The sequence below is a fragment of the Erinaceus europaeus genome, chromosome 11 (genome assembly GCF_950295315.1).
Source record: "Erinaceus europaeus chromosome 11, mEriEur2.1, whole genome shotgun sequence".
Lineage (NCBI taxonomy): Eukaryota > Metazoa > Chordata > Mammalia > Eulipotyphla > Erinaceidae > Erinaceus > Erinaceus europaeus.
This window is the reverse complement of record NC_080172.1, coordinates 40,611,530-40,638,544: the sequence shown is the minus strand read 5'-3', so window position 1 is coordinate 40,638,544 and position 27,015 is coordinate 40,611,530. Positions and strand designations below refer to the sequence as shown.

At 39.8% G+C, this 27,015-nt stretch overlaps 1 long non-coding RNA gene across 1 annotated transcript in view; it reads right to left on the bottom strand.

Annotated features, from left to right (window-relative positions):
* The window catches only part of LOC132541325 (uncharacterized), a 496,194-nt gene that overhangs the window by 203,612 nt on the left and 265,567 nt on the right, over window positions 1-27,015 (bottom strand). The gene's annotated exons all lie outside the window — the stretch shown is intronic.

Below are 27,015 nucleotides of genomic sequence, written 5' to 3'. Positions count from 1 at the left end.
GGAGACTAATATTTTATAGTACAGTTGTTGACACATGAGTGCATCTGGTCTCCTCCTAACATCCTAGAAATGGTTTATCTGTGCAATATTCAGATGGACAATATTTGGTGTTGGGTCCTTGTACATTTGGGATTTTACCACTTCTGGGTTGACACTTTCATTCCATTTATGAGAGAGAGAGAGAGAGAGAGAGAGAGAATATCACAGTAACTTTGTGTGTGTGTGTGTGTGTGGGTATGTGTGTGTGTGTGTGTGTGTGTGCGAGTGTAGAGGGGTCAAACTTGAAAATATGTCCAGTACATGATAATATAGATGAGCTATCTTGTCAATCCACAGTTGTATTTTTTAATTTTTCTTTTTTTCTTTCTTTATTGGGGGATTGATGTTTTACAGTCAACAGTAAATACAATAGTTTTTACATGCATAACATTTCTCAGTCTTCCACATAACAAAACAATCCCTTCTAAGTCCTCTGCCATCCTACACCAGGACCTGAACTCTCTACTCCTCACCCACCCCAGAGTTTTTATTTTGGTGCAATATACCAACTCCTGTCCAAGTTTTACTTAGCGTTTTCTCTTTTTATCTTGCTTTTAAACTTACAAGGTACCTAGAAATAAACATAACCAAAGAAGTGGAAGACTTGTATACTGAAAATTTTGAGCCAATATTCAAGGAAATAGAAAAAGACACACAGAAGTGGAAAGATATTCCATTGTTCATAGGTTGGAAGAGTTAACATCATCAAAATGAGTATACTACCCAGAGCCATCTACAAATTCAATGCAATCCCCATCAAGATCCCACCCAATTTTTTAGAAGACTAGAACAAAAGTTACAAATGTTTATCTGGAACCAGAAAAGACCTAGAATTGCCAAAATAATCTTGAGAAGGAAAAGAACTGGAGGCATCACACTCCCAGATCACAAATTGTATTATAGGGCCATAGTAATCAAAACTGCTTGGTACTGGAACATTAATAAACACATTGACCAGTGGAATAGAATTGATAGCCCAAAAGTAAGCCCCCACACCTACGGACATCTAGTCTTTGACAAAGGTGCCCAGACTATTAAATGGGCATAGCAGAGTCTCTTCAACAAATGGTGTTGGAAAAAATAGGTTGAAAAATAGGTTGAAAAATGCACACCTCAGAGGATAGCCAGGCTTTCCAAATTCAATGTCCTTATATCCTTAGTGAAGCCCTTCCACCCCAGATGTGGTCTATGATTAGGATCTTCCTCCTGTTTCTCTGTGCCTGGAAATGTGTCTGTAGCTTTGGAGGAATGCTTCTCCCAGTCCTGGACCTTGGAGGCTGGGAGACAGGATGCACCACAGCTCAGCTTGACTGTAGTTCTCTGTCCTAGTCTACTCTGTCTGAACTTGGTTTTGAGTCTCTCAAGGTTGTACAGGACTGGATAGATAGTTCACTTGGATAGTGAGCTGCTTAGCTATGTGTACAACCCAGGATTGACCCCAGCCCTCATCATAGCATTGGAGGAAGCTTCAGGTCTTTCTCTCTGCCTCTTTATATCTTAAAAGAAACAGTTGCCCAGATGAGAGACTGACCACTATCCCTGCCCTATGCACATACATAGGTACCCAGGGCTGCACTCCTGGGGAATGGGCAAACACTTAGTGACAGTTTACCATGGAGAGTGGCTTCCTTATCTGGATTAGGATTTCAGGAGTCACTTCTGGTACATCCATGGTGACAAACCATGCGTGAGTAGCTGGAAAAGATGCTCTGGGGAGGACTTAATCCTGCTGACAAGCTCCAGGTCTGCCTGTGTGCGGTTGGTCCAGTGGATCTCGGGCAGAGACCTATCTCATCAGTGGGGGCCTGTGTGCTGAAGCAGGGGAGAGGGGGAATTCTAGACGCAGGAACACAGTCTTTACAATGTACATGTCACCTGTGGTGAACAGAAATTCCATCATTGCCATTTCAATTAAAATTGTTCTTAGAAGCAGCAGCTACCAGGGCCAAGCTGGCAAGTACCAGGATGTAGGGAGTGAACATGTATCTGGAGGACAACTTATTTTTCTTTCTTTCTTTCTTTTAAGCTTTCTTAAGGGGCAGGGTGGTGGCACATCTATTTAAGTGCACATGTTACCATGCACAAGGACCCAGGTTCAACTCCCTGTTCCCCACCTGCAGGGCAGATGCTCTATGAGTAGTGAATCAGAAAGTGCAGATGTATCTCTCTTTCCCTTTCTTTCTCCACCTCTTCTCTGTTTCTTCCTTCCTTTCATTCTTTCTTCCTCTCTGTGTATTTTTATTAAATGTATTTATTGGGTAGAAACAGCCATAAATCTAGAGGGTAGGGGGAGATAAGGATAAAAAGAGACAAAGAGACACCTGCAGCACTGCTTCACCACTTGCAAGGTTTCCCCCCATAGGTGGAGAGCAGGGGATCAAGCCCTGGTCTAGAATGTGTGTCCAAGCAGCATCACTATAGGTGGGGATCAGGGGCTCACACATGTGTGCGCAACCAGGTATACCACTACCTGGTCCTTCTCAATTTCTTTCTGTCCTATTAAATAAAGAAAAAGAAAAAAGAGAGAGAGAGAAAGGCTGCCAAAAAAGTAAATAAAATATTTATTTATTTATTTACTTACTAACATAAGTAAGAACTTGAACATCATGTGTGATAATAGGGATTTTAATTAAATTTTCATATCTTTTTGTTAGTGATTTAATAATGATTGTAAGAAACAGGGGCACAGTTCCATACAACCCCCACTACCAGAGTTCTATATCCTGTCCCCTCTGCTGGAAGTTCCCTATTCTTTATCCTTCTGGGAGTATGGATCCAAGATCTTTAGACAGTGGAAAGTTTGGCTTCTGTAATTGCTTCTTTGCTAAATATGGACAATGGCAGTTCAATCCATACAACCAGCCTGTTTCCCTAGTGGGGTAGGGCTCTGGGGAGGTGGGGTCAGAGGAACCCTTTTACATTGCTGGTGGGAATGTAAATTGGTACAGCCTCTGTGGAGAGCAGTCTGGAAAACTCTCAGAAGGCTAGACATGGACCTTCCATACGATCCAGTAATTCCTCTCCTGGAGTTATACCCCAAGGACTCCATAACACCCAACCAAAAAGAGGTGTATACTCCTATGTTCATAGCAGCACAATTCATAATAACTAAAACCTGGCAGCAACCCAGGTGCCCAACACCAGATGAGTGGCTGAGAAAGCTGTGGTATATATATATACACAATGGAATACTATGCAGCTATCAAGAACAATGAACCCACCTTCTCTGACCCATCTTGGACAGAGCTAGAAGGAATTATGTTAAGTGAGCTAAGTCAGAAAGATAAAGATGAGTATGGGATGATCCCACTCATCAACAGAATTGACTAAGGAGATCTGAAAGGGAAACTAAAAGCAGGACCTGACCAAATTGTAAGTAGGGCACCAAAGTAAAAACCCTGTGGTGAGGGGTGGGCATGCAGCTTCCTGGGCCAGTGGGGGGTGGGAGTGGGTGGGAGGGATGGGTCACAGTCTTTTGGTGGTGGGAATGGTGTTTATGTACACTCCTAGCAAAATGTAGACATATAAATCACTAGTTAATTAATATGAGAGGGGGAAAATCAATAGTATGTCTCAAAGTTTCTCAAAACACAAACTGAATCTTTTTAATATATAGGCTGTGTATTTGATATGCGGACTCTCTCAAAAGCCTAGACCAAGTAGATTAGAAGCATCCAATAGTAAAGCTATATACAAGATACTGGGTACTGTACAGCAAACCATAACAAAAGGACTTTTCAAAGTTAACCCAATTACCAAATAATGTGATGATAACATTAACTATACATTGTCTTTTTGAACCCTAAGACAGCAGGAACCTCACATCTCCACTATAGAGCCCCTACTTCCCCCAGTCCTGGAACCCTTGGATAGGGCCCACTTTCCCGTATGCCTCTCCCAATCCATATCAAATAATATTGCATCCGCTGATCACAACGTAACCAATGCAACGATTGCCACCTCAACATGTTTCACTTCAGACTGTGTCCAGAGACTTCACGTGTGGAATGACAACCCTTCAGCTTCATTACTCGGGTGAGACCTTTCCTTTCATAGTATACTCTAATTTCATCTCAGGTGGTTCACTTTCTTTTTTTAAAAATATTTTATTTTATTTATTTGTTCTCTTTTGTTGCCCTTGTTTTATTGTTGTAGTTATTGTTGTTGTCGTCGTTGTTGGATAGGACAGAAAGAAATGGAGAGAGGAGGGGAAGACAGAGAGGAGGAAAGATAGACACCTGCAGACCTGCTTCACCGCCTGTGAAGTGACTCCCCTGCAGGTGGGGAGCCGGGGTGGTGGTTCACTTCTAACAAAGTCCCAAAACCTAGATATACACCAGTTTCTGTGAGAGAGAGCATATGTTCGCACGTATCCATAAACTGCAAAATATATACCTGAAAGCAGAATTACACTAGAGTTTGCAGTGAGTACCTCCATAACACTTCCTCACCACTATTCCAAGCTTTGGGTCCATGATTGCTCAACAATTTGTTTGGCTTCATATGTTAACTCTCTTTTCAGTCACCAGGTTCCAGATGCCATCAGGATGCTGGCCAGGCTTCCCTGGACTGAAGACCCCACCAATGTGTCCTGGAGCTCAGCTTCCCCAGAGACACACCCTACTAGGGAAAGAGAGAGGCAGACTGGGAGAATGGAAAGATATCTATCAAGCCCTGCATGAAAAAGGGTTTCAACCAAGGATAATATATCCTGCTAGATTTTAATTCAAACTCGATGGAGGGATAAAAACCTTCTTAGATAGACAACAGTTAAAGGAGGCAACCATTACTAAGCCTGCCCTGAAAGAGGTACTAAAAGACCTCTTATAAACAAGAAAATCACTATAATACTTGCCATATATCAGAGCAAATAAAGAATTGTTGAATAATGGCACTATAATACATTCAATCCATGATATCTATAAATGCCAATGGAGTTAATTAAGCCATTAAAAGGCACAGAGTGGGAGGACGGATAAGAAAACACAACCCAACCATATGCTGCTTGCAAGAATACCACCTGACCCAACAAAAGACAAACACAGACTTAAAGTGAAATTTAAAACTATAATAGATGCTAATGGACCACAAAAAAAGGGCAGGAACAGCCATTCTCATCTCTGAAACTGTAAGCTTTAAATTAGATGATATAATAAAAGATAGAAAAGGCTATTACATAATGGTTATAGGCTCAATCAACCAAGAACATTTAACAATTATTAACATTTATGTACCCAATGAGGAACCATCTAAATACATCAAACACCTACTGAAGGAACTACAAAAATCCATCAATATTAACACAGTAATAGTGGGACTTCAACACCCCACTCTCACTCTTAGACAGATCAAAAAAGCAGAGAATCAGCAAAGAAACAAGAGAATTAAATGAACAGATGGACAGACTAGACCTCCCGGACATTTTCAGTCCTTAACCTGAAAAAACTGGAATATACATTCTTTTCTAATCCTTATTGAAACACAGCATTGAAAAAAAGAGAACCATACAGAAAATAAATGAAGCCAAATGTGTGTTCTTTGAAAAATTAAACAAGATTGACAAACCCCTTGCCAGACTCACTGAAAAAAAAGGGGGGAGCAGACGCAAATTAATAGAATTGTAAACAATAGAGGAGATATCACAGCTGACACCAAAGAAATCCAGAACATCATGCAAGACTTTTACAAAGAATTATACGCCACCAAGCTAGAGAATCTGGAAGAAATGAAATAATTTCTAGAAACATATGCACTTCCAAAACTGAATCAAGAAAAACTACAAAACCTAAATACACCAATCACAGGAAAATAAATGGAAACAGTTATTAAGAATCTTTCCAAAAACAAAAGTCCTGGACCAGATGGCTTCACATATGAATTCTACAAAATATTCAGGTAACAGCTAATACCCATACTTCTAAAGATCTTCCACAAGATTGAAGAAACAGGAACATCCCTTCCATCTTCTGTGAAGCCAACATCAACCTGATACCAAAAGCAGATACGGAGACAACAAAAAAGGAAAACTGCAGACCAATATCTCTGATGAGCATGGATGCCAAAATACTAAACAAAATCCTGGCCAACCGGTTACAGCAGTATATCAAAAAGATTGTTCATAATGACCAAGTGAGATTCATCCCAGGAATGCAAGGCTGGTTCAACATACATAAGTCAATCAATGTCATTCACCACTTCAATAACAGCAAAACCAAACACCACATGACTATTTCAATAGATGCTGAGAAAGCCTTTGACAAATTCCAACACCAATTCATGTTCAGAACAATACAAAAATGGGAGTAGATGGGAAATTCCTAAAGATAGTGGAGTCCATAGATAGCAAACCTACAGCCAACATCATACTCAATGGACAGAAGCTGAAAGCATTCCCTCTCAGATCAGGGACTACACAGGGCTACTGCCACCATTACTCTTCAATATAGTATTGAAAGTTCTTGCCATAGCAATCAGGCAAGAAAAAGAAATGAAAGGAATGCAGATTGGAAGGGAAGAAGTCAAGCTCTCACTATTTGCAGATGATATGATAGTATACATAGAAAAACCTAAAGAATCCAGCAGAAAACTACTGGAAATTATTAGGCAATATAGCAAGATGTCAGGCTACAAAATAAATGCACAAAAATCAGTGGCATTTCCTTATGCAAATACTAAATATGAAGAAGAATATATCAGGAAATCTCTCCCATTCACTGTTGCAGCAAAATCAATAAAATACCTAGGAATAAACCTGACCAAAGAAGTAAAATACTTGCATAGTGAAAACTATGAGTCACTATTCAAGAAAATAGAAAATGATACCAAGAAATGGAAAGACATCCCATGCTCATGGATTGGAAGAATTAATATTATCACAATGTTCCCCAGAGCCATACACAAATTTTACACAATACCCATCGATGTTCCACCAAGATTCTTTAAGATAATAGAACATAAAATGCAATCATTAATGCATAATCAGAAAACACCTAGAATTGCCAAAACCATCTTGAGGAAAAGAAACAGAAATGGAAGCATCACACTCCCAGATCTCAAACTATATTATTAGGCCATCATTATCAAAGCAGCCTGGTACTGGAACAAAAATTGCACAGACCAGTGGATGAGAATTGAAAGCTAAGAACTAAACCCCCAAAACAATGGACATGTAAAATTTGATAATGGTGCCCAAAGTATTAAATGGAGAAAGAAAGCTCTCTTCACTAAATGGTGCTGGGAAAACTGGGTTGAAATATGCAGTAGAAGGAAACTGAACCACCTTATCTCCCCAGAAACGATCGGGAGAATAATGGGAGACGATCTTCACATATCATACCAAAATATACAAAGAGGTCAGCAAACGTAGCAACAAAAAAGCAAATGACTCCATTCAAAAATGGGCAGATGATATCAACAGAACATTCATTATAGAAGAGTTCCACAAGGCTAACAAACACATTAAAAATTGCTTCCAGGTAGCTGATTATCAGAGAAATGCAGGGGGGCAGAGCCAAAATGGAGACTGGAATGTAGCAGCACCAGTGGGCTCTGACATCAACTGCTAGAAAGCCTTGAAATCCTGGCCTTCAGCAGGACAAGCAAGGAGGCATCCAAAGATAGACCAGGGAGGTGATTATAATTCAATTTGGGTTTAAAATTAGAGCAAAAAGAAAGGAAATTTCTTGATTATTTCTCTCAGCCTCCATCTCCCCATAACCAGACCCCGGGGTGGGGGGGGTAGGGAGCTGCTGCTAGCAGGATCCCCATGGAGCTCCTTTCTTTACCAAGATTCCTGGCACCAGGGTGCCATTAAACCCTGCTTCCAAATTTCTAGGCTATTTCTTTTGTTCCTCTGAGTAAGGGACTTAGACCCATTCAAGTGACAATTAGCTAATCAAGCAAGACTCACCCAGCCTGGGAAATACTGCTTGAAAGTTTTTTTTTCCTTTTTTTCACTTTTGTTTTGTATTGTGTTTTCTTTCTCAATCAGTTGTCTAGACTAAATGTACATAGGCTAACAGGGAGCTGTCCAAGCTGTAGACCCACTGCTTGGGCTTTTTACTCTGTTCTATTTTACAAATACTATTATATATACACGCATATCCCTTCCCCCCCTCAGGTGACCAAAATTAACTCTTAGTATACTTTCCATTGTAGATCTTCTTCTTCTAGCGTTTGCCTCCATTGTAGATGACAAGAAATATCACCTGCTGTGAGAGAAACTTGTCTCACTTTTCACACCTCCTCTATACACTATCGTCCTTCTCCCACCTCCAAGCCAATTAAAAAAAATATATATATATCCTTTCACTGCTTTTTTAAAAATTCTGTTTCCTTCTTTTTTCTTTTATTTTTTTCCCCTGTCTTCCTTTCTCCCTTCCTCCTCCCTCTGCCTTCTGAATTCACTGATACTTATTTGTGAACTATTTCAGGGAAGAAGTATGACTCAGAGCAGACTCTCTTTGTGTGTGTCTCTGCTCTACTTCCTCTTCCCCTCTTGCTACCCCCTAGAATCTACAGTGGACAGTAGATTCGCATAATTGTTTATTCCTGCTAATCCCTTTTTTCCTTTCGTTTTCTTTTTCATTTAGATTTGGTTGCTATTTTTTCTTGAACTGGAGACATTGTGGGACTAACTGGTATTGGTTAAACTGCTTCAGTCATTGCTTTAGTTGCTATTGTAATTTCTGAGGGTGGTGACTGTATTTGTCATAAAGGTATTTAGTATAGTGTGGCTTGTACATAACAAAGCAACAGAGGAACAACAGAACATAAAAATAAAAAAACACATTAAAAATGGGTAGATCAAGAGCAAATAAAACTGCTAATACAATGAATGAAGACAAGAGCCTAGAAGACACTACAAATCAGCCAGAAGTAACCACAAATAAGAAAAGCATGCAAGCAATAATAAATTTATTAATTATAGAAATGAAAACAACTTTGGAGGAAAGGAATAGCAGTATTAGGGAAACAACAGATGAGACCCTCAAGGAAAATACTAACTACCTTGAGGCAATTAGAGAACTGAAAGCTGAAATAGCTGTAATGAAGAAAGCAACTGAGGGAAGGGAAAGCAGACTAGCAGGAGCAGAAAACAGAATTAGCCAGATAGAGGATGAGCTAGAGAAAATTAAGAAAGAGGTGAAAGAGCTCAAAAAGATTGAGGGACACTGAAAACAACAACAGAGACATATGGGATGATCTCAAAAGAAGTAACATTTGTATAATTGGCCTGCAGAGGAAGAAAGAGAGGAAGGGGAAGGAAGCATTCTAGAGGAAATTATAGAAGAAAACTTCCCAGACAACAACAGAAAGGACATTAAGATTCAAGAGGCCCAGAGAGTACCAAACAGAATCAAGCCAGACCTGAAGACACCAAGACACCTCATAGTCACAATGAAAAGAAGTAAGGATAAAGAAACGATCCTAAAGGCTGCAAGAGAAAAACAAAAAATCACATACAGGGGAAAACCTATAAGACTACGAGCAGACTTCTCTACCCAAACTCTAAAGGCCAGAAGAGAATGGCAAGATATCTGTTGAGCCCTGAATAAAAAGGGTTTCAACCAAGGATAATATATCCTGCTAGACTTTCATTCAAACTAGATGGAGTCATTAAAACCTCCTCAGACAAACAGCAGTAAAAGAAAGCAACTATCACCAAACTGGCCCTTAAAGAGGCTCTAAAAGACCTCTTATAAACAAGAACATCACTATAATACTTGCAACATATCAAATAAAAACTTGTTGAACAATGGCACTACAACACATTAAATCCATAATATCACTAAATGTCAATGGCTTAAACTCACCCATCAAAAGGCACAGAGTGGGAGGATGGATCAGAAAACATAACCCAACCATATGCTGCTTGCAAGAATCCCACTTGACCGAACAAGATAAACAAAGACTTAAAGAGAAAGGATGGATAACTATCCTACAGGCTAATGGACTACACAAAAAAGGCAGGAACAGCCATTCTTATCTCTGACACAATAGATTTTAAAGATAGGCAAGGTCATTAAATAATGATTAAAGGATCAATCAGCCAAGAAGATATAACAATTATTAACATCTATGCACCCAATGAGGGACAATCTAAATACATCAAACACCTTCTCAAAGAACTTCAAAAATACATCAATAGTAATACAATAATAGTGGGAGACTTTAACACCCCACTCTCACACTTAGATAAATAAAACACAATCAACAAAGAAACAAGATAATTAAATGAAGAGATGGACAGACTAGACCTCTTGTACATTTTCAGAGCTCCTCACCGCAAAATATTGGAATACACATTCTTTTCAAAGCCACACAACAGATACTCAAGGATAGACCACATGTTAGGCCACAAAGACAGTATCAATAAATTCAAGAGCATTGAAATCATCCCAAGTATCTTCTCAGACGAAAGTGGAGTAAAACTAACATTTAACAACAAACAGAAAATTATTAAAAGTCACAGAATCTGGAAACTAAACAACATACTGCTTAAAAACCACTGGGTCAGAGAGACACTCAAGCAGGAAATACAAATGTCCTGGAAACAAATGAAAATGAAGACACAACCTATCAAATTATATGGGACACAGCTAAAGCAGTACTGAGAGGGAAAACTGATAGCCATACAATCACATATTAAACACCAAGAAAAAAACCCAAATAAACGACCTTACTACACACCTTAAGGACTTAGAGGAAGAGGAACAAAGGAACCCTAAAGCAACCAGAAGGACAGAAATCACTAAAATAGAGCATAAATAACCAACATCGAAAACCATACAGAAGATCAATGAAGTCAAATGTTGGTTCTTTGAAAAATTAAACAAGATTGACAAACCCCTAGCCAGACTCACTAAATAAAAAAGGGCAAAGACTCAAATTCATAGAATTGTAAACGATAGAGGAGATATAACAACTGACACCACAGAAATCCAGAAAATCATGTGAGACTTCTATGAAGAACTATACGCCACGAAGCTAGAAAATCTGGAAGAAATGGAAGAATTCCTGGAAGCATATGCCCTTCCAAAACTGAACCAAGAAGAACTACAAAATCTAAATGCACCAATCACAGACAAAGAAATCAAAACTGTTATTAAGAATCTCCCCAACAACAAAAGTTCTGGACCAGATGACTTCACAAACGAATTCTACAAAACCTTCAGGAAACAGTTAATACTCATACTCCTAAAGCTTTTCCATAAGATTGAAGAAACAGGGACACTCCCTTCCACTTTCTATGAAGCCAACATCACTCTGATACCCAAAGCAGATAGAGACACAACAAAAAAGAAAAACTACAGACCAATATCTTTGATGAACATAGATGCCAAAATATTAAACAAGATCTTGGCCAACTGGATACAGCAGCACATCAAAAAGATCGTTCATCACAACCAAGTGGGATTCATCCCAGGAATGCAAGGCTGGTTCAACATCCGTAAGGCAATCAATGTCATTCACCACATCAATAAAAACAAAGCCAAAAACCACATGATTATCTCAATAGATGTAGAGAAAGCCTTTGACAAAATCCAACACCTATTCATGCTCAAAACTCTACAAAAAAGGGGAATAGATGGGAAATTCCTCAAGATAGTGGAATCCATATAAAGCAGACCAACAGCTAACATCATACTCAATGGACAGAAGCTGAAAGCATTTCCCCTCAGATCAGGGACTAGATAGTGCTGACCACTATCACCATTACTCTTCAACATAGTATTGGAAGTTTTTGCCATAGCAATCAGGCAACAAAAAGAAATCAAAGGAATACAGATTGGAAGGGAAGAAGTCAAGCTCTCACTATTTGCAGATGATATGATAGTATACATAGAGAAACCTAAAGAATCCAGCAGAAAACTACTGGAAGATATTAGGCAATATAGCAAGGTGTCAGGCTACAAAATCAGTGTACAAAAATCAGTGGCATTTCTCTATGCAAACACTAAAACTGAAGAAGACATCCAGAAATCACTCACATTCATTGTTAAAACAAAATCAATAAAATACCTAGTGAAGCTGAGCAAAGAAGTGAAACACTTGTATACTGAAAACTAGGAGTTGCTACTCAAGAAAATAGAAACTGATACCAAGAAATGGAAAGACATCCCATGCTCATAGATCGGAAGAATAACTATCATCAAAATGAATATTCTCCCCAGAGCCATATACAAATTTAATGCGATACCCATCAAAGTTCCACAAAGCTTCTTTAAGAAAATAGAACAAAAACTACAATCATTTATCTGGAACCAGAAAACACTTAGAATTGCCAAAACCATCTTGAGGAAAAGAAACAGAAACGGAGGCATCACACTCCCAGATCTCAAACTATATTATAATGCCATCATCATCAAACAACCTAGTACTGGAACAAAAATAGGCACACAGACCAGTGGAACAGAATTGAAAGCCCATATCTAAACCCCCACACCTATGAGCATCTAATCTTTGATAAGGGGGCCCGAAGTATTAAATGGAAGAAGGAGGCTCTCTTCAATAAATGGTGCTGGGGAAACTGGGTTATAACATGCAGAGGAATGAAATTGAACCACCTTATCTCACCAGAAACAAAAATCAACTCCAAAGGGATCAAAGACCTGGATGTTAGACCAGAAACTATCAAATACTTAGAGGTAAACATTGGTGAAACACTTTCCCACCTAAACCTCAAGGACATCTTTGATGAAACAAACCCAATTTCAAGGAAGACTAAAGCAGAAACAAACCAATGGGACTACATCAAATTGAAAAGCTTCTACACATCCAAAGAAACTATCACACAAACAAAGAGACCCCTCACAGAATGGGAGAAGATCTTCACATGGCAAACATCAGACAAGAGACTAATCACCAAAATATACAGAGAACTCAGCAAAATTAGCACCAAAAAAGCAAATGACCCCATCCAAAAATGGGCAGAGGATATGAACAAGACATTCACTTCAGAGGAGATCCAAAAGGCTAACAAACATATGAAAAACTGTTCCAGGTTGCTGATTGTCGAGAGATGCAAATAAAGACAACACTGTGATACCACCTCTTTCCTGTGGGAATAGCATACATCAAAAAGGACAGCAGCAACAAATGTTGGAGAGGCTGTGGAGACAGAGGAACCCTTCTACACTGCTGGTTGGAATGTAAATTGGTCCAGCCTCTCTGGACCGCAGTCTGGAGAACTCTCACAAAGCTAGACATAGACCTTCCATATGACCCAGTAATTCCTCTCCTGGGGATATATGCCAAGGATTCTATAATGCCCAACCAAAAAGATGGGTGTACATCTATGTTCATAGCAGCACAATTCATAATAGCTAAAACCTGGAAGGAACCCAGGTGCCCAACAGCAGATGAGTGGCTGAGAAAGCTGTGGTACACAATATAGTATACACAATGGAATACTATGCAGCTATTAAGAACAATGAGCCTACCTTATCTGACCCATCTTGGACAGAGTTAGAAGAAATTATGTTCAGTCAGCTAAGTCAGAAAGATAAAGATGAGTATGGGATGTTCCCACTCATCAACAGAAGTTGAGAAAGAAGAACAGAAAGGGAAACTACAAGCAGGATCTGATTAAACTGACAGCAGGGCACCAATGTAAAAACACTGTGGTGAAGGGGAGGGTGGCCATTGTGCTTCCCGGCACGGCAGAGGGTGGGGGTGCGGGGGTGGGTGGTGGGGATGGGACACAGTCTTTTGGTGGTGGGAGTGGTGATTATGTACGATCCTATTAAAGTTAAAACATTATATAAACCACTATTTAATTAATATGAGAGGTGAAAAACTGATGATATGTCTAGAACTTCTTAAAACACAGACTGAATCTTTTTAATACATAGGCTCTCTTTTATATGTTCTCTCCCAAAAGCCTAGACCAGGGAGAACAGAAGCAACCGACAGCACAGCTATATACAAGATGCTGGGTACTATACGCCTAACCCTATAAAAGGGAATTTCCAAAGTTAACCCTATCACCAAATAATTTGATGATAACAATAACTATCCATTGTCTTCTTGAACCCTAAGACAACAGCAACCTCACATTTCCACTAGGGGCCCACTTTTCTGCATGCTGCTCTCAATTCAAATAAAATAATAGTGCATCCACGGATCGCAACCTAATTAACGTTGTGCAACGAGTGCCACCCAGCATGCTTCACTTCAGACTGTGACCAGAGACTTCAGGTGTGGAATGACACCGTTCAGCTTCATCACTCAGGTGAGACGTTTCCTTTCATAGTATTTTCTAGTTCCTTTCCAGGTGTCCCACTCCCCAATAAAGTCCCCAAACCTAGATATAGTCCAGATCCCCTGAGATAGAGCATAGGTTCATCCGTTCCCATAAACTAAGGGAAAAATATATACCTGAAAGCAGAAGTACACAAGAGCATGCAGGGAATACCCCCAACACTTCATCTGTACTATTCCAGTCTTTAGGTCCATAATTGTTCAACAATTTGTTTGGCTTTGTATGTTAACTCTCTTTCCAGCCACCAGGTTCCAGATGCCAGCGAGATGCTGACCAGACTTCCCTGGACAGACAACCCCATCAATGTGTACTGGAGCTCCACTTCCTCAGAGCCCCACCCTACTAGGGAAAGAAAGAGACAGACTGGGAGTATGTATTGACCAGTCAACGCCCATGCTCAGCAGGGAAGCAATTACAGAAGCCAGACCTTCCACCCTCTGCAACCCACAATGACCCTGGATCAATACTCCCAGAGACAGAGAATGGGAAGGCTATCAGGGGAGGGGGTGGGATGTGGAGATCAGGTTATGGGAATTGTGTGGAGTTGTACCCCTCTTATTCTATGGTTTTGTTAATGTCTCCTTTCTTAAATTAAAAAAAAAGAAATGCATATAAAGACATCTTAAAAAAAAAGAAATGCATATTAAGACAACATTGATTTACCACCTCACCCTTGTGAGAATGATATACATCAAAAATGACAGTAACAACAAATTCTGGAGAGGCTGTGGGGACAGGGAAACTCTTCTGCACTACTGGTGGGAATGTCAACTGGTCCAGCTTCTGTGGATATCAGTCACGAGAACTCTCACAAGGCTAGACATGGACCTCCCATATGACAGAGTAATTCCTCTCCTGGGATTATATCCCAAGGACTCTGTAACACCCAACCAAAACGATATTTGTACACCTATGCTCATAGCAGCACAATTCATAATAGCTAAAGTACACAATAGTCTGCAGTGAGTAACCCCCAACACTTCCTCTGCACTATTCCAGCCTTTAGGTCCATGATTGCTCAACAATTTGTTTGGCTTTGTATGTTAACTCTCTTTTCAACCACCAGGTTCCATATGCTATCATGATGCTAACCAGACTTCCCTGGACAGATGATCCCACCAATGTGTCCTGTAGCTCCACTTCCCCAATGCCCCACTCTACTAGGGAATGAGAAAGGCAGGGTGGCAGTATGGATCCACCAGTCAATTCACCAGTCAATGTTCAGTGGGGAAGCAATTACAGAAGCCAGACCCTCGACCTTCTGCATTCCACAATAACCTTGAGTTCATACTCCCAGAGGGATAAGTAATAGGAAACCTATCAGGGGAGGGTATGGGATACAGAGATCTGGTTTGGGAATTGTGTGGAGTTGTACCCTTCTTATCCTATGGTTTTGTTAATATCTCCTTTTTTAACTAAATAAAAAATAGAAAGTAAGATAGCTATATTCAGACTCAAATAAATAACAGCCAAACAATGAGCAAGTACTTTCATGAACCAGAAAAGAAATAGAGATCCAGAACACTTGTCAAATCTACTCCTCCCACCGGACTGCATCAAGGTAGCTGAGTGATAGGATTTATCCCACTGCTTGGAAGTGATGGACTAAAACATACCCCATAACACCATGATAATGGAGTAATACTGCTTTAGTCACATTTCAGTTTTAATCAAAGGATGTATCCAGTCAAAGGCAGTCTTGCAACCAGCAACCCAGACTCTACAGCATTTTTCCAAATGCTGGGATGATGGAAGCCCTGAATGCTCTATCAAGAGTGAATTTTCGGGGCCAGGTGGTGGCACACCTGGTTGAGCACACCTGTTACAGTGCTCAAGGGCCCAGGTTAGAGCCCCCAGAACCCCCCCCACTCCCCGCAGGGGGAAAGCTTTGAGAGTGATGAAGCAGTGTTACAGATGTCTCCCTGTCTCTCTTCTTCTCCATCACCCCATTTCATTCTCAATTTCTGATTCTCTCTATCCAATAAAAAATAATAATTTTTTAAAAGAGTGAGTTCTGAATAGAAGCCCTTGTCTTATGATTTCAAGTATAAATGAATAGATTGTGGCTGGAGACAAATTCAGAGAAGAGTAAAGGAAAAGAAAAAGCCTCTCACTCATATTGGAACTTGCAAACTAAAGATTGAGAAATATATAGAAATCAAATACTAACAAATTCAACATACAAAATCCAAAATTGACAAATAACATGGATTTACAGCAGATAAAATTAACTATATGCAGTAGTATGGCTAACATTTTAAACCAAGTGAGGTTATGAGTTACAAAGAGAAAAATAAAGGGATAACTTCTACTTATAAAGAACATAAGAAATGAACATTCAGCAGTTAAGTATAGAGGGCTGGGTGGTGACGCACCTAGTCGAGTACATGTATTACAATACTCAAGAAGTTAAGTATAATGGAAGCAGATATAGATTTTACAATCTATGAAAAATGAAAATGCTGTTACTGTGGGAAAAGTAAACCTGAAAAACTATTAAGTGGTTCAGTCTATCCAGAAAGCAATTTGACCATACAGTCAACATACAATTCTAGGCACTCAGTGTTCACTAGTGAACAAAATAGAAATTTCTGCTCTCTTAGAGTCTCTATTTTAGTGGAAAAACAGCTAATGAAAATACAGATAAGTTAGTGGATATAAAGTAAAAAATAGTCATGGTAGACTTTGACTTGAAACATCAGATCTAAAGATATCACTGAAGTTCTATATAAAAAGACAAAGAAGGGCCCAGAGGTGGCATAACTGGTTAAGCACACATGTTAACCATACATAAGGACCTACATTCAAGACCTCAGCCTCCACCTGTAGGGGTGTGGGAAGACTTTACCAGAGGTGAAGTAGTACTGCGTCTCTCTCCCTCTTTCACTATCCCTGATTCCTTCTCAACTTATCTATCTCTACTCAATAAAATAAAAATAAATGAAAAAATGTATAGAAAAATATGAAACAATAAAATAATAAAAGATAAAAATATGAATAACAGTGGTGGGGTGTGGAGAGTTAAGCAAATGAGTAAGATAAAAATTTCCAAAGCATCTACCATATTTGAATTATAAACAAACCATTATTAATGGAAAGTGATATCAACGTCTTATGACTAAATAAACAATGCTTTTAATTAAACCTAGATGGTATATTTTCTTTTGAGTTTGAATATATATACCATTCTTAGTACTGTAATATTTTTTAATAAATTAGTGGTCAATGAAACTTACTTATCTATAAAAAGTAAAATATGAACAAAATTATATAGCTAATGTTTTCCTGACTCTCCTTGACCATCATAACACTTCTGAATCACTTTTCAATAGAAAACAGACATTTTTCCCCAAATAATTTAGTCTTCTGGGTTGTATTGAAATAGAAATGCTGTGCTTTACAACATATCACTCCCCTGTTGTTTCCATTTTTTCCCCAACCCAATGACATTGATTCTGCAAGTGTTGACTGTCTTAATCTTACCAGAGAATGTCTATGGAAGCTTTGGGAGACTCATCCAAAACTCACATTCTTTCCTCAGATAGTCTTTAAATGTTTTATTGACTGCAATTTTGAGGGATTGCAGTTTCATAGTCTTCTACCAGAAATAACCACCAAACTGAGCACTTATTGGCAATGAAAATGACATCATAGCTGCCATTGATAGTGACTGTAGGAAACCACTAACTGCCACATACTTCCAATTTTCTTTGACATTAAAATATTGGAGGGAAGAATATTGATGTTGGAATGCAGTAAAAGAGGTTTCAGAATAAGAGACTAAAGAGTAAGAAAGAATATTTCCACAATGATGGAAGTTTCCAGAAATGATGAAAGATATGAAACTCAGATTGAAAATTTCATTTTAATTTCTGGACAGGGTAAGTAAAACTATGTTCATATTTAGACATGAGGAAGTAAAGTCGTGGAAAATCCAAAAGAAAGAGAAAAATCTCCCAGGGAGTCATACAATTAGACTAAGGCAAATTGCTCATCATAAGATGAGCACTTTAAGAAGTGCACATTAGTGCACTTTAAAAGTTGTAAGGGAATATAATTGTCAATCCAATTTTATATTCAAGTACAGCCTCTCTTATGGAAATAGGTGAAATAAACACACCTTCACCTAGGAAAAGAATGAAAGAACTTCATTCCACGAAATCCTTGTAGAGAGAACTACCAATGGATCACCTCAGCAAAAAAGAAACATAAGCTTAGGAAAGAATAAAACACTATAGGTAAAGTAATTGAGTTCAGTAATAATTTGGTTAAAGTTACATCACCACAAAGCTGAGATCTATTTCTCAGTTCTTCTCATGACTTCCAGCTTCTGCTTGGACTGTTGAACCTTATCATTGTCTTTCTTATCTACCTAAGTGGGAACTGACCCATAGTGGGCACAATAAAAATGTGTTTAGCTAGTGAGACAAGTTGAATAAAAGAGAGAGTAATGAAGAGGGAAGTAGCCAGATCACACAGTGCCCCAAAAACCTTAAAGGTCACATCTTAAGTATATTACTGAAACATATTTAGTCAAAGCTTTGAAATACCACCTTGTCTGACGAGTGGGAAATATATGGAAAGGAAATAAAATCAGACAGGGTTGCTGGAGTCCAGGTGAGAGGAAAGGCACTCAGATTGACTTGGAGAGGCAGGGGTAAAGAGAAGCAGATATTTTATGCAAATGTACAGGAGGAGGGAAAAAATCATTAAGACTTAATGAGACCTCACCCTCCCTCTCCCTTCCTCCTCCTCCTCCTCCTCCTCCTCCTCTCTCTCTCTCTCTCTCTCTCTCTCTCTCTCTCTCTCTCTTTATCTCTGAAACTTTGCCACTTCAGGTCTATCATTTCAGATAGAGACAGAGAGGAGATAGGTGAAAAGATACCACAGCACCAATACATCCTTAAATGTAGTGGGACACAGACTCAAACTAGAGTTAAGCACATGGCAAAGAAGTACACTGTCCAAGTGAACTATTTTGCTGGCCCTATCCACCCTCTTCTTAAAACCTGCAGGTTACCAACAGTGGCAAATCTCTGGTCCCAGTCAAATATACTTACTTACCTATTCTCTTACAAGCACACACCTAGACCCTGACTGCCTCCAGCACTAGGAACACTCATCAGACTGAGCACAGTCCATTTTTTTTACTGCACCTGGATCACCTTTATCACAGAAACAGGAAGACCAACCTGTGTAAGTCTGCCAACAATCCTGGGCCTTGCTCTGCCAATTAGCAAATGGACAGTTCTGACCCACATGTTCAACTTTCTGAGCTTTAGTTTTATCATCAAGAAAGTATGTGCATTTCAATCTGCCCTGTTGACCTCATCTGTCCCAGTAGGGCATAATATGCCTTCAGAGTGGAGGCGGTTGCCATCTGAAGCAATGCTGGCAGGACCACAGATCTTGACTTTGACAGAACTATTTAATTTTAATTATAATTTATTTATTGTTGTTTTTTTATCATTTTTGTGGTTAATGGTATACAATACAGTTGTTGATTCATAGGTACAATTTGTCATCTCCCCTTGATAGATGTGATCAAAATACTCTTAGCTCCAACTTGGGTCCTGCTCTACTATCATGTGCCAGGACCCCACAGACCCCCACCTTGAGCACCCAAGAGAAGTTTAGAAGAATAAAATAGGGTGGTGGTGTACCCACTTGATCACATGCATTTTGATTTTCTCTGTTCTACAAATTGATCTCTGTCTAATCTAATGCATAAATAAACATTAAATAAAAATAATAATTGAATATGGACTAATGGCATTGAATTTTTTTTCTTATTGCCACCAGGGCTATTGCTAGGGCTTGGTGCTTTCATGTTAACCCACTGTTCCAAGCGCCCTTTTTTCCTTTTTTCTTTATTTGATAGGACAGAGAGAAAATGAGAGGAGGAGGAGAAAGACAGACACTTGCAGCAACTGCTTCATAGTTCATGAAACTTCCCCCCCAAAAAATGGGGACCAGACACTCGAAATCAAGGTCCTTGCACATGATAACATGTGTGCTACTACCCAGTCCCAGAACTGAAATATATAAATCCATAATATCAATAAATGTCAATGACCTGAACTTGCCACCAGAAGGCAGGGCAATAATAGCAGCAGAGGGCTCCAAGAACAGTTCATCTTTTGGTCCCCAAGTGAGATCTTCTGGGTCCTGGTTTCTGAAATGAATGAGCCATATTTCTTTTTGGCTATCTTGCCATGTGAACACCAACAGCTCACTTCCTTGATTAATGTTCAGGTGGAGATCAATGTCAATAGGTAGGCTTGAGTCTCACTTCCTGGCCTTTCCCTTAGGAAGACAGAGGAGGAAGCTGGCAGGAGAGGAGGGAAATAAGAGAAAGAAAGAGAAGGAGAGGAAGGAGAAGGCAAAGAGAAAGAGTGAAAAGAGACGAATAGGGGAAGCAGTAGAAGAAAAAGGGGGTGGCGCAGTGGGTTAAGTGCATGTGGTGCAAAACACAATCACTCACATAAGGATCCCGGTTAGAGCCCCGGCTCCCCACCTGCAGGGGAGTCGCTTCACAGGCGGTGAAGCAGGTCTGCAGGTGTCTTTCTCTCTCCCTATCTGTCTTCCCCTCCTCTCTCCATTTCTCTCTGTCCTATCCAACAATGAACAACATCAACAATGGCAATAATAATAACCACAACGAGGCTACAACAACAAGGGCAGCAAAAGGGGGGATAAAATGGCATCCAGGAGCGGTAGATTCATGGTGCAGGCAACGAGCCCAGCAACAACCCCGGAGGAAAAAAAAATTAAAAAAAAAAGAAAAGAAAGGGGCAACTGAGGAGTAGGAGGAGAGAAGAGAAGTACTGATTGCATCAGGACATGGGGCTGCAACAGACAGACTTCAGAGCAGGGAGAAGGGGTGCCATAGGCAGGTCCTCCTGGAGGTGCTGAGAAAGGCAGAGGGCTGCACAGTCTGGGCACTGTTGTGTGGAAATCTTCTGTTATAAGCCTGATGGAAGCTTCCTCCAGGAACAGCCCAGGGAAGTGGACATACCCAGTAGCTGTTAACTGGTTGGGGATGGGCCCATTCTCATATTAGGAGGCTAAAGTAGCATATACTGCTGACCTAATAATTCCACTTAAAAAGAGTTTATTGTAAGCAGCGACTATAAACTTGGGAAAATATTTCAAAGATGGTCCATTAAAATATTACTTAAAATAAAAAAAACCTGGAATCAGCCTATATACCTAGCAATGGAAGCCAAGGCACAAACAGTGAGACCCACGGTTAACTGGCAGCCAATAGCTGTCCATTAACCAGTGTTGTCTACCCAGTTCCCACTGCAAAGGTGACCAGGTTACATACTCAGTCCTCTCTAGTTAGTGGTGCCAGCAACCTGATTAGACAGAAGAACTTGGAGGATCATATTTCTGGGTGGTCTTTCCTGTCTACCCTTTTTAAATTGCCACTAGGCTTATTTCTGGGGCTCCATGTCAGCACTAAGAATCCACTATTCTTGAGGATTATCTTTCTCCGTGTTTCCCCTTTCTATTTTATTTGCTAGGAGAGAAATTGGAAAGGGAGGAGGGGTGGTGAGAAAGAGAGAGAGAGCGAGAGAGAGAGGAGAGAGATAAATCCTGACTCCTGCTGACTTGCCTCAATGTTTCTAAAGTGTCCCCCCTGCAGATTGGGGTTTCTTATAGCTTTTTAAGGTTAGAACTAATAGGGGCAGTCACCAATAGTGTTCTTTTGTCATTCTTTTTCTCTAGGAAAAACCAGTACATTGTCTGGAGCTGTGGTAACTGTTTTAGGGCTATGAGGCAGTAAGTACTGGAGCAAAATAAAATCTGCAAACCAAGGAAGCAGAGAAGAGAATCAGAGAGATCCCAGGGTTTGGTGCAATCACTGAACACGAACCAATTTCTAGATTTCTCCTTATAGGAGACAAAAGGATCACTGTTGTTAAGCCACTGGATACTATGTCATTTTTCTTGTCTAAATCACTTTTTTGGGAGAAATAAAGATTTACAAGATAGTTGTCACATGAGTATTATTTCTTTTTTGCTTGTGATAGGTGTCTGTGCACCACTCCTGTTGAGGGAGAGAAGGACCCCCAGAAATGGGAGTAGTTACAGGTGTGGCTTGGGAGGTGTAGGCAGGGTTTTGAGTTTATAACCCAGGAACTGAGTGGGTTTGCTCTCTCTTGCTCTCTTTCTCTCTGATCCAGACAGCATCATGTAAGTCTCTTCCTTTCTTCTCTTGTTCGTGCACTCCTGGGACAACCATGTGACCATGAATGTTGTGAGTCCTCTTCTCTCTTTCTTTCTTTTCAATAAAAGTTTTATTTACCTGAATAAACAGGTTCTCTTATCAATTCATCGTTAAGATGACTACATGGAGAACTCTCAGAATGGGGACAGAGGCTATTCGCCTCTACAACCCTTTAACACTCCCACTGTAATAAAAACTTCCATATATAGCTCAAAAGTAACCTAAGAACAAGACTTAAGCCCACATGGAGGGCAAGTACACTCATTTTACACTAAAGGGTTACAGGCTTTTCTGCCAGGCCTACAAAAACTTGTACTGGAGCACCCACTTTATTTTTTAATTTAACTTAATTTTTAAAAATGTTTTATTTTTTACTTAAGAAAGGATACATTAACAAAACCATAGGATAGGAGGGGTACAACTCCACACAATTCCCACAATCCAATCTCCATATCCCATCCCCTCCCCTGATAGCTTTCCCATTCTCTATGCCTCTGGGAGCATGGACCCAGGGTCGTTGTGGGTTGCAGAAGGTGGAAGGTCTGGCTTCTGTAATTGCTTCCCCACTGAACATGGACGTTGACTGGTCCATACTCCCAGTCTGCCTCTCTCTTTCCCTAGTAGGGTGGGTCTCTGGGGAAGCGGAGATCCAGGACATATTGGTGGGGTCTTCAATCCAGGGAAGCCTGGCAGGCATCCTGATGGCATCTGGAACCTGGTGGCTGAAAAGAGAGTTAACATACAAAGCCAAACAAATTGTTGAGCAATCATGGACCCAAAGGTTGGAATAGTGGAGAGGAAGTGTTGGGGAGGGGGGTACTCACTGCAAACTCTAGTGTACTTCTGCATTCAGGTATATATTTTGCACTAGTTTATGGATACATGTGAACATATGCTCTCTCTCACAGAACATGGTCTATATCTAGGTTTTGGGACTTTGTTAGAAAGTGAACCACCTGGGATGGAATTAGAGAATACTATGAAAGGAAAGGTCTCACCCGAGTAATGAAGCTGAAAGGTTGTCATTCCACACAGAAGTCTCTGGACACAGTCTGAGCTAAAGCACACTGAGGTGTCAATCATTGCATTGATAATTGGGAGAGGCATGCAGGAAAATTGGCCCTATCCTAAGGTTCCAGGATGGGGGAAATATAGGCTCTATAGTGGAGATGTGAGGTGCCTGCTGTCTTAGGGTTCAAAAAGACAATGGTTAGCTATTGTTATCATCACATTATTTGGTAATTGGGTTAACTTTAAAAAGTCCTTTTGTTAGGATTTGTTGTATAGTACGCAGTATCTTGTATATAGCTGTGCCACCCCACTGGTTCCTTCTGGTCTACTTGGTCTAGGCTTTTGAGAGAGTCCGCATATCAAATACACAGCCTATATATTAAAAACACTCAGTCTGTGTTTTAAAAACTTCGAGACACAATCAATTTTCCCCCTAATATTGATTAACTAGTGATTTATATGACTACACTTTGCTAGGAGTGTACATAGACACCATTCCCACCACCAGAAGACTGTTGTCCCATCCCACCCACCTACCCCCATACCCCACTGGCCCAGGAAACTGCATGTCTACCCCTCAACACAGGGTTTTTACTTTGGTGCCCTACTTTCAATTTAGTCAGATCCTGCTTTTAGTTTCCCTTTCTCAAATTCTGTTGATGAGTGGGATCATCCCATACTCATCTTTATCTTTCTGAGTTAGCTCACTTAACATAATTCCTTCTAGTTCTGTCCAAGATGGGTCAGAGAAGGTGGATTAACTGTTCTTGGTAACCGTATAGTATTGATTGTGTATATATACCACAGCTTTCTAAGCCACTCATCTGGTGTTGGGCCCCTCGGCTGCTTCAAGGCTTTAGCTATTACGAATTGTGCTGCTATGAACATAGGAGTACAAATATCTTTTTGGTTGGGTGTTATGGAGTCCTTGGGGTATATCCCCAGGAGAGGAATTACTGCGTCATATGGAAGGTCCATGTCTAGCCTTGTGAGAGTTCTCCAGACTGCTCTCCATAGAGGGTGGACCAATTTACATTCCCACCAGCAATGAAAAAGGGTTACCCTGTCCCCACAGCCTTTCCAGCATTTGTTGCTGCTGTCCTTTTGGATGTATGCCATTCTTACAGGAGTGAGGTAGTATCTCAATGTTGTCTTAATTTGCATTTCTCTGACAATCAGCAACCTGGAGCAGTTTTTCATATGTTTGTTAGCCTTTTGGATCTCCTCTGAAGTGAACGTCTTGTTCATATCCTCTGCCCATTTTGGGATGGAGTCATTTGCTTTTTTGGTGCTAATTTTGCTGAGCTCTTTGTATATTTTGGTGATTAGTCTCTTGTCTGATGTTTGCCATGTGAAGATCTTCTCCCTTTCTGAGAGGAGTCTGTTTGTTTAATAGTTTCTTTGGATGTGCAGAAGCCTTTCAATTTGATGTAGTCCCATTAGTTTTTTTTTTTTTTTGCTTTAGTTTTCCTTGCAATTGGGTTTGTTTCATCAAAGATGTCCTTGAGGTTTAGGAGGGAAAGTGTTTTACCAATGTTTTCCTCTAAGTATTTGATTGTATCTCTTCTAACATCCAGGTCTTTGTTCCATTTGGAGTTGGTTTTTGTTTGTGGTGAGATAAAGTGGTTGAATTTTGTTCTTCTGCATGTTTCAACCCAGTTTTCCCAGCACCATTTACTGAAGAGAGCCTCCTTCTTCCATTTAATACTTTGGGCCCCCTTATCAAAGATTAGATGTCCATAGGTGTGGGGGTTTAGATATGGGCTTTCAATTCTGTTCCTCTGGTCTGTGTGCCTATTTTTGTTCCAGTAGCAGGCTGTTTTGATAAGGATGGCTTTATAATAATGTTTGAGATCTGGGAGTGTGATGCATCCATTTCTGTTTCTTTTCCTCAAGATGTTTTTGGCAATTCTAGGTGTTTTCTGGTTCCAGATAAATAGTTGTAGTTTTTGTTCTATTTTCTTAAAGAAGCTCGGTGGAACTTTGATGGGTATCGCATTAAATTTGTATATGGCTCTGGGAAGAATATTCATTTGGATGATATTTATTCTTCCAATTCATGAGCATGGGATGTCTTTCCATTTCTTGGTATCAGTTTCTATTTCCTTGTGTAGCGACTCATAGTTTTCAGTATACAAGTCTTTCACTTCTTTGGTCAACTTTATTCCTAGGTATTTTATTGATTTTGCTGAAATAGTAAATGGGAGTGGTTTCTGGAGGTCTTCTTCTTCAGATTTAGTGTTTGCATAAAGAAATTCTACTGATTTTTTACATTGATTTTGTAGCCTGACACCTTGCTATATTGCCTAATAACTTCCAGTAGTTTTCTGCTGGATTCTTTAGGTTTTTCTCTGTATACTATCATATCATCTGCAAATAGTGAGAGCTTGCCTTCTTCCCTTCCAATCTGTATTCCTTTGATTCCTTTCTCTTGCCTGATTGCTATGGCAAGAACTTCCAATACTATGTTGAAGAGTAATGGTGATAGTGGACAGCCCTGTCTATTCCCCATCTGAGGGGGAATGCTTTCAGCTTCTGTCTATTGAGTATGATGTTGGCTGTAGGTTTGCTATATATGGATTACACTCCCTGAGGAATTTCCCATTTCTTCCCATTTTTTGTAGAGTTTTGAGCATGAATGGATGTTGAATTCTGTCAAAGGCTTTCTCTGCATCTATTGAGATAATTACATGGTGTTTGGTTTTGCTGTTATTGAAGTGGTGAATAACATTGATTTACGTATATTGAACCAGCCTTTCATTCCTGGGATAAATCCCACTTGGTTGTGATGAACAATCTTTTTGTTATACTGCTGTAACCGGTTGGCCAAGATCTTGTTTAATATTTTGGCATCTATGTTCATCAGAGATATTGGTCTATAGTTTTCCTTTTTTGTGTGTCCCTATCTGTTTTTGGTATCAGGGTAACGCTGGCTTTATGCAAGGTGGAAGATAGAAACAGGAATGTTTCTTTGATCTTGTGGAAGAGCTTTAGAAGTATAGGTATTAGCTGTTTCCTGAACGTTTTGTAGAATTTGTGTGTTTAGCCATCTGGTCCAGGACTTTCGTTGTTGGAGAGATTCTTAATAATGGTTTCAATTTCTTTGTCTGTGATTAGTGCATTTAGGTTTTGTAGTTCTTCTTGGTTCAGTCTTGGAAGGGCATATGTTTCTATGAATTCTTCCATTTCTTCCAGATTCTGTAGCTTGGTGGCATATAGTTAGTTCTTCATAGAATTTTCACATGATTTTCTGGATTTCTGTGGTGTCAGTTGTGATATCTCCTCCATCGTTTACAATTCTATATATTTAAGTCTGCTCCCCCTTTTTTCTTTTACTGAGTCTGCCTATGCAGTTGTTAATCTTGCTTAATTTTTCAAAGAACTAACATTTGGCTTCATTGATCTTTTGTATGCTTCTCTCATGTGGTGGGTGCAGGGCCTGAACCTGAGTCATCAGCAAAAC